Source organism: Heteronotia binoei, chromosome 9, assembly GCF_032191835.1.
Source record: "Heteronotia binoei isolate CCM8104 ecotype False Entrance Well chromosome 9, APGP_CSIRO_Hbin_v1, whole genome shotgun sequence".
In the NCBI taxonomy this organism is placed as follows: Eukaryota; Metazoa; Chordata; class Lepidosauria; order Squamata; family Gekkonidae; genus Heteronotia; species Heteronotia binoei.
The window spans coordinates 81,210,611-81,219,834 of NC_083231.1; the positions used below are offsets into that span (position 1 = coordinate 81,210,611).

A 9,224-nucleotide genomic window follows, 5' to 3' on the forward strand; every position below is an offset into this window, starting at 1 on the left:
GCCAGTACTAGCGACTGAAGAAAATTGCCAGTACGTCCCTACCAATACGGAACATCAAATAGTAAAGGAAAAACGACGCGACCGTTCTCGTTCCGGCGCTACTAGCTATTGTTGAGGACGAGAGGAAACTAAAGTATATACTTATAAAGTATGTATCTAAACACATGCACTTATTGTTTTAAAGCAGTTTTGTTGGAGGTTCATACAAACGCGTTAGAAATAGTTGTCATGAATGAAACAACTTTATCCAAACCTTAGAACAGTAATTATATTATTAATCATTCATTCATTCTCTATAAGTCGTTTAGAGAGCTTGAAGAGCGAAAATCAGGTAGTAAATCTTAATAAATTCATTTGACTGAGATTAAGCAAAACTAAAACAATAGCAAAATTAAAAACAAAAAGGATAATACAATAAATACTCTACACAGTAAACATATGCACACCTACTAAGACACAGCTAGTATTTGTTATTTTGACGAAGCAGAAAATACAAGTTTTCATTAATGCTGCAAATTAGTTCCTTTGCAGAATTGAAAAGGACTTGAGAGTTTCTTTTGTTATACTATGCTATAACCAAATCAGTGTTCATTCTGCTTTGTCCAGTGATCAATGAATGTGGTTCTATATTGCCATGCCCATGTCTGCATTTTGTTGGCCTCTGCACCCTCCCTCCCCTCATCTTGGGTTCTCATACCAAGCCTGTATTTGCCACATCAGGTTCATGAAATACAACTTGTGCCAAATTTCTGAAGAGGTGTTAGGGTTGCCAACTCCAGGTTGGAAAATGCTTGTAGATTTGGGGTGGAGTCTGTGGATGGAGGGACATCAGGGTTGCCAGGTCCTCTTTTTTCACTGGTAGGGGGTGAGAGGGAGTTCTCTGAGAGTGCAAGAGCAGGGCAATTAATTTTAAAAACTTATTTGGGAGTAAATCCCATTGAACTCTACTTCTAAGTATACTTATGATTACACTGCCAGTCTTCACACACAGAGAGCATTGTTCAGAGTATTTCAGATCAGTCAGAAAGCTTTTTTGTCCTACCCTCCTGCCATGTTCCTTAAAAAAAAAAAAAGACCCCAGTGACTTCAGCCTTTAATTAACAGCTTCTTATGTTTCATTTTGCCATTTATCTCTACTTAACTTCTAGTTACGTAATGAAGAATAACTAACATGTGTCTGCTTTAAGCATTCAACTCCTTTTCTCATTTGGAAATTTTCCCTTGTCACGAATGCTTCTGGCAGACCTCCATCCAGTCAGAAGGCTGATCTCTGATTTCACTATTGTTCCCTTCTGCTTCTTGCCATGGAAAATTAAGTGCTTTTTACCCCATTATTCCTCTTCCCATTTCACAATAACCCCCATGTATATTCAGTATTCATATCTTGAGCTGTTCTACTGTTGTGTACGCTGAATATCAACTCTAATGATATCTTGCAGAGTGGGTGACAGCTGCCACCTAGTGTTCTTGGAAATGGCACTCTTACAGGTCAGGGGGTGCTGACATAACTGCTGGGGTCACATGCAGAAGCATAGCTATTGAGTGGCTAATAGAACCCAGTGAAGGAGCTGGTGATGACATCTACTAAGTACATGCATATAACGATTTTTGACCTCTGAGGCTTTGCTACCCACCGCAATAGGTCTTTTGCCCCACCCGTCTTTGCCCCACCCCTGTCACCTTCTGACCTTTTTGTCTTCCATTACAGTCAAATAATACATTTCTTGTTTCCCTGGAGCAAGGTGTTTGTGTCACAATTCTCAAATAAAGACTGGCCATAGGAAACAGGTCAAGGTATGGACTTCTAGTGAAATGTATCCTCTCAACTTTACTGCAGGCCAAAGGTGGAAGAGGATAAAGTTTGTCCTGCTTTGATCATGTGACCAGACCCAAAAGACTATTCTTTATGGTGAGCTGCATATATTACCATTGCACATTCTAGGAACTTGCTTGCAAGCAACATTTCTCTAGTAGGAATGCCTACTAAGCAGAATTTTAATGGGGGTTAACAGGCATGTAGTCTTGAGTGAATAATGGATAATTGCTGATGCCCTCAACTTAAGCAGATAAGTAGCAGGCATTATAAGAGGGTATGCATTTTGAAGTACTTGCAAATAGGATGACCTAGTTAAAATATCAACAGAATAAAGTATCAAGTAACAAAGTTGATTTTGAAATAGATATGCACTGTCATATTGAGGAGCAGCTAACGCATTTCCTCTGAGTGTTTGGTTACTTTTTTCCAATAGGAGATGCTAGTTTGTCATTTGATCCACATGGTATGGAAGTAGTCAGGACATTCCTGATGTGTGTGAGACTAAACTTCCGACTAGGGTTTAAGTGCCAGTGTTGCACTAAACTTTTTTTTTTAAGTGAGAGATATGATTAGTGCAGTGCTAAAGCATTTTCTCAGCAAGAAATAAAAACTGAAGCTGAGAAAAAGTTTCTTCCATGCCACCATTGTTGCTGTTGCCATATGGAATGTTAATGAGCTATTGTTGGGTAATATATTGGATACTACCAGTATTCTAGTCAGTAGAGAAAATAGAGATAATTTTAAATGTAATGCAAAATAGTTTAAATGTTAACAAAATGTAATTGCCAGTTTTAAAAAGGTCAGAAAATGTAGTCTCAGTGTGTTCCATATAACATGATATGGCTTGCTTTCTTAACAGAAGTTTGTCTTTTCCCCACCAAGCAGTATATTTGTTGAGGACCAGATGCTATTTCCTGGACCTCTCTGTGAGCACAGCACAGCAGGTTACTATAGGGCAGATTACTGCTGTAGTCAGGCACACTCTAGAGAAGTAAAGCTCTCTAGAGATGTAAAGTTCTCAAACAGGCTAGTACCCAGCTGGTTTTTCATTTTCACTGACAGATAGCAAATCTCCACTATCTGTTAATGTCCAACATTAGTTAGCCATGATAGCTAAGTAGAACATCCATGTTCAAAGCCAGTGAATTTTTGAGTGCCTGGTGCTATGAACAAATTACATAACTATTGCTTTCATGTCCAGCTTGTGAGCTTCCAGCGGCATCAGACTGGCTCTTTTTGGAAACAGAATATTGGTTTTATTATTGCCATATTTTATGTTCCATGAGTGGGTGTGCATGTAGCACTCACACCTGAGCATAAGATCCAATAAATTGTCCCCCCCCCCCCCATTAATGTGGTACATTTTCTCACATACATTAGGGTCCTCTGCTGGTCTATATGAGAGGCTTAGTGATACAGCATATTCATTTAGAAGATCCCAAGTTCAGTCCCTTCTATCTCCACTTAAAGGATCTTGTATAGTAGTACTAGAAGGGAACATTCTCCTCCAGAAACCCTGGAGTGTGTTGACAGCTAGAGTAGATAAAACTGAGGTAGACAGAAGGAAGCTTTGTATATTCACATATATAGAGAAAATGTCTGGGTGTGCTGTTTGCTGTGAGGTACATGTATATTTGCAAATATGAATTACACACTTCTGACAACTGGATTAGTGCAAATATTATAATCACCTAGCATAACTTAAAAGAAGTAGATATTTTTCTCATTAACATAGATACTATGAGTTCATTTACTTTTATATTTTTAAGATGCCATATTGTGATTTAGTACTTCCTTCAGTTAATAACTTGCTACTTTTATCTCCCTGTAGATGGAAACTTTATATAGAGAGAAATATTATCTCAAACTACACATCTCTGATAGTGTTAGCTGAAATTAATATAGTAGAAGTCCCTACACAGTAACTGAATCGCTTCCTCCTGGATATTCAGCCTTCCCAATACATATATATATATACCTACTGAAATGATGAAGAGGGGATTTGTATTCTATTTTTAGGACTGTCTAGTAAGACAAGGTAATTTTATAGCTGTCTTGCTGACTGTGGAAGAAGGGATCGTGTTATATGGTTGTGCTTCTGGTTTAGAATAAAAACATATCAGTGAAAAATGTGAAGTCGTAGGAGCCTTCAAAGCTATTTTCATTATAGTAAAGTTGTCTTTCATTGTTTTTGGATAGCTAAAGCCTGAGTTTGAAGTATATATGACAGAACAATCCATACAAAGCTGAACACTTTGAAGGTGACCTCATTTAAATTGGAAACTCAAATACAATCATCTCTGTCTTTCAAATCTATGGAATTCAATTCCATTTCCGGCATCAGAGAATTCTGGGAAGCAAAGTGCAGCCGCTTCTAAGAGATCCAGGGTTCTATCCTAGTTTAGCTATGAAATTGCTTGAGCAGTTAGTTCCCTATGTGTAAAATGTGAATTACCATGATGTATGGTTGTGATAATTTTTAAAGTTACATTTTTTGTTAACTGTTTTGATCTTTAGAGAAAAGATGAGCTGTAAATTAAGTATATTGCTTAGTGTAGCCATTGAGCATTATCAAAAGACCATCTGGTTCCCAATATGAATAAATCGATGTATAAATCGATGGTGCGGTCTCATTAGGAGTACTGTGTGCAATTCTGGTCACCGCACCTCAAAAAGAATATTATAGCATTGGAAAAAGTCCAGAAAAGTGCAACTAGAATGATTAAAGGTTTGGAACACTTTCTCTATGAAGAAAGGTTAAAACGCTTGGGGCTCTTTAGCTTGGAGAAACGTTGATTGCGGGGTGACATGATAGAGGTTTACAAGATTATGCATGGGATGGAGAAAGTAGAGAAAGAAGTCCTTTTCTCCCTTTTCATAATACAAGAACTCGTGGGCATTCAATGAAATTGCTGAGCAGTCAGGTTAAACCAGATAAAAGGAAGTACTTCTTCACCCAAAGGGTGATTAATATGTGGAATTCACTGCCACAGGAGGTGGTGGCGGCTACAAGCATAGCCAGCTTCAAGAGGAGATTGGATAAAAATATGGAGCAGAGGTCCATCAGTGGCTATTAGCCACAGTGAGAGAGTGTGTGTGTATTGGCCACCGTGTGATACAGAATGTTGGAATGGATGGGCCATTGGCCTGATCCAACATGGCTTCTCTTATGTTCTCTTATGTAGAACCCATAAATATATAGACCTTAAGTTTTGTGAGGTTAGGGACATAAATATATAAACCTTAAGTTTTGTGAGGAGGGACATGTGAAAGCCTCTTAGTGTTTTCTGTTAGAGCCCATGGCAAGAGTTCTTGTACCTCTTCATCTAAAAATACATTGATACAACTCTAGTTACAGAGTATAACAACAACAACATGATTAGTTCCATTAATTAATGCCATCAGCTGACAAGAAATAAACCAGCCTGGTTTGTTCTATGCCTTCAACAACAGCATGATATGATACCTTCAAAGCCCTATAGAGTCAACATACCTGAAGGACTGCCTACTCCCTTATGAACCTATCCAGCACTGCAGTCATCTTCTGAGACTTTGCTTCAAGTATGTTAGGTGGGGGCAGCAACCCAGAAGAAGGTCTTCTCAGTCTTGGCCCCAAAAGCCTGGAACTTTCTCCCAAGGAAGACTTCTGTTGCCATATTCCCCTAACAGGATAAGACTTTTTGTTTCATTTGGCATTTCATCAGCGATCTCTGCTCCTGCCCAGTGTTTTAATTGTTGTTCTTATATCTCTGTGTATATATTTTAGCTCTGGTTTTAATTGTTTTAATAATTCATTTTGTTAGTTTTAATGGTTCTATGTGGTTTTATTATGTATACTTCTAATCTGTCGATGACCTTGGTAGTCTTTATGGGGGCAGACAGGTGGGGTATTATGAATTATATAAAATAAATAAAATAAAATGTAGGAATAAATAATTGAAGCTTTTTCTAAAGATACACATTACCGTGTTCTAGCATCTCCACATCACAGACTTGAATTTGTCAAACAACCGCTGTCCTAGACCTCATGACAGGCTGCAGTTGAAACTGAGGGGAATTTCCAGAGCAGCTTCTGCTAAGAGGTGAGGATTTACTGTTGAAAGAATCAAAACTGTTTTTTTTAAAAACAACAACAACACAACATGGGCATTTGCAAGCTTTGGATATAACAAACATTGTTTGGATCCTAGCCAGAGACTTTAGCCTAGACAGTTTAAATACTTTCATTACTACCTGTTTGGAGGTTTTGCTGACTGGAACCAGCTATATATTCAGTACATCTGGCTTTCTGAAGTTAACATTGGTGCGGGAGGGAATGGTACCTCTTCAAAGACCAACTGAAAATAATTTCAAACTGCTATTTGATTGTGCTCTAAATTCCAGGCCTTTGCTCCAGCTGTGATTTTGTTTCTGTTCTGAGGAACAAACATGTGTTGATCGCATTCTTCCATGCCAATGAATAAGGAAAAGATGGAAGGCAGGTGAACTCCATATGTGTGTTGGATATTGGATGGTGAAGTCTGAGTGCAGTATTCAGGCAATCCAGGAGCAATAGCCACCCTGGGATTTCACTACAACATTTTATACCTATCTGGCACTGTAAAACCTGCCATAAAAATGATTGCAAAAAGATGTAGGCCAACGCTAAATGAAACCAAATGTGCTGCCTTTCTAGTATGAGATCTGACAGGCCTTTGTTTTGCAAGTATAGTTTTCACTTAAAGCGCAGTACAGAGAACTCCATTTTTCTGTTTAAATCACACTCTTCTTTAGGTCAACTTCTAATAAGTGACACGTGGAAAAATTGCAGACTGTGCCAAGAGTTATGCCATAATTACAATGCAGTTAACTACAAACAAACTATATTTTTTCAAGGGTAACTGAAATGTAATGACATCACATATATGGCTATATTAATTTCACTGTGAATGTATTATAACTGCATGCACTAATTTAGACAGTGCCTTGGACAGGCAGACCAGAAAACCATTTTAATGGGTTTTTTTAAATGCCTGTCTCCCTTTGTCATATACAACCTTGCTTAATTTATTGAAATTGTGTTGTCTTACAGCATGTTTTGCTACTATATTTTTTCAGTAGAATCCTGTTGGAGCAATACTAAGCAAGGCTATTTGGAAGTAAGTCCCATTTTATCCAATAGGGCTTACTTCCAGCAAAGTGTTCTCAGAACTTGCGTCTAAGCATGCTTACTCAGAGCTTAGTAGCTCTCAGTGGGAATCTACACTGTCATCTGCATGTAAGATGATAGTTACTTCAGTTGCCTCTGGATTCACACCATCTTCTGTGCATGAATCTTCCTAGTGTACCAAGCATTAAATAATGTATATGGAGCGAACTGTTTTTGGTTGTATTTTCCTTGCTTTCAGCACTAATTTCCCATCAATTGCCTGAATAAATGGGAGTCAGTTGCCCCAACAGCACATTTGCTTTTCAGGTTTTAATTTTTTGTTTGAATGTCTTAATTGTTCATATCTAATAATGTTATTGGCTTGTATTTTTCCAAGCATAATCTAATTTAAATTAAAACACACACAAAGTATAGGCAGATAACAGGGACATAGTTAAAATAAATATTGTGTAAGCTGGTTAAACCATTTTTTGGAGCATTGACAGAACTCTGCACTTGGTATAGATAGTGGCACATTAAGAATCCAGTAATCCAGGCTTTGATCTATAACAGCAAGCCAGTGGAAACTGACAACATTTCCCCATCAGAAAGTCATCACTGGCAGACCATAAGTTTTACTGGACATAGTTCTTCTCCTCAGGTTTTAAAAATATCCAAAACATAACATTAGGGACTAGGTGTCATAGAAAGCAATACCAAGCAGGTCTATCGAGAACCAAGTTCCACGTTATTCATTGGGGGGGCACTGCCTTATGAATAAGCCCCATTGAATAACATAGGATCTGCTTCTGAGTAGAACTCCTTAGGATTGCTACCATACCGTGCTAGCATAAGCTGAGTTACACCCTCAATGGCTTAGCAGGGTGTAACTCTGGCTATGATAGCAGTGACACTGATAATATCTGCCATTCTTTTTCTTCCAAGTATCCAAAGTGAAGATGAAAGGATGAAAGACACAGAAGGACAAAGTGGTGCAGTGATTAGAGAAGTGACCTCCCCCACCCCCACCCGAGGATAACATCTGCTGATAAATTTCCGGCAGCCACTTTCTTAAGCATCTTGAGTGGAAGATTAATTAAAGCAAAACACAGAGCTTCCGGTCACTCCCTACCAGCTGATTGACTAGCCAAGCACTGAGGCTTTCTTGGGCAAGTACATCTCAGCTGTGTAGCCTCAGCTTGGCCACAGGCACAGATTTATGCCTCTGCACCTGATACTTTCTCCCTGTGGCCATGAAGGGAGTAAATCCTTTCCTTTCTTTGGAAACTGAAACCAGATACCTCTTCCCCAATGATGACTGACTTAATTAACTTATTGATATCATATTTAACCCACCTTTCTCTGAGACCAGACTCAGCAGGTTACAAATGAAAACAATATAGAATTGAAAACTCATAACAAATAAATGTAAAGTGCTGATCCCAACTTTCCTCTTCCGCCTTGGTGGAAGAACTGCTTCAGAACAGCCGAGATGCCCTCACCTTGCATCTACAGAGATCTGCTTTATAGAAGGATGCTTGGCTTGGGGCTTCCCAGCATTTCATGAGTGACATCATTCCCACAGCAACCATTTTATATTTCCCCCTTTCTCAGAATTTGGAATGCATCCACAGGTTCCATAAGTTTGGGCAACCCTGGGTTAGAGAGTCAAACTAGGATCTGTGAGATCCTCTGTATTCAAATCTCTGCTCTGCTATTAAGTTTGTTGGGTGATTCACTATCCTCCTCTCTCTGCCTAACCTACATCAAAGGGCCGTTCTGAAGTTAAAAGGGGAAAGGGAGAATTATTTACACCACCCCGTGCTCTTGAAAAATACTGTAGATAGATGATGTAACTAATCTTCTGCAGAAATCCTGCCCCCAACAGGACAAAGAGAGGACCAGCCTACACATTTGAGCTTTTAACAAGTTGGGTCCCAGGTTCCAGCTCAGGTTCCTTGCTGTGGGGAATTGCTTTTAAAAAAATAATGGTGAGTCCAGACAAGCTTGAACAAACTGCTGTGGGAGAAGAAAGGGCTCATACCTCCCCTTGCCCCAGAGCCCTTTTCCCATGCTGAAATAGCACTGGGGGAGCTATTTCCAAAAATCTCCCCTCAGCACTGTTTAGACATGAGGAAATGGCTCAGAGAGGAGCTCAGGCTGGGTCTAGGGAACCCAAACCCATTTCATTACAACCCTGAATGTGTAAATTTACCCTAACAGCAGGGATTAACATATAAAATGTCTTTAAGTGACAGGCCATAAAGATAAGAGGAGTAT

At 39.0% G+C, this 9,224-nt stretch overlaps 1 long non-coding RNA gene across 1 annotated transcript; it reads left to right on the forward strand.

Moving 5' to 3' along the window:
- Nucleotides 1-5,749, forward strand: LOC132577243 (uncharacterized). The gene is made up of 3 exons (XR_009555813.1): nt 1-148; nt 1,838-1,909; nt 5,291-5,749. It is a non-coding gene; the product is annotated as an uncharacterized LOC132577243 (long non-coding RNA).
- The last annotated feature ends 3,475 nt before the right edge of the window (nt 5,750-9,224 follow it).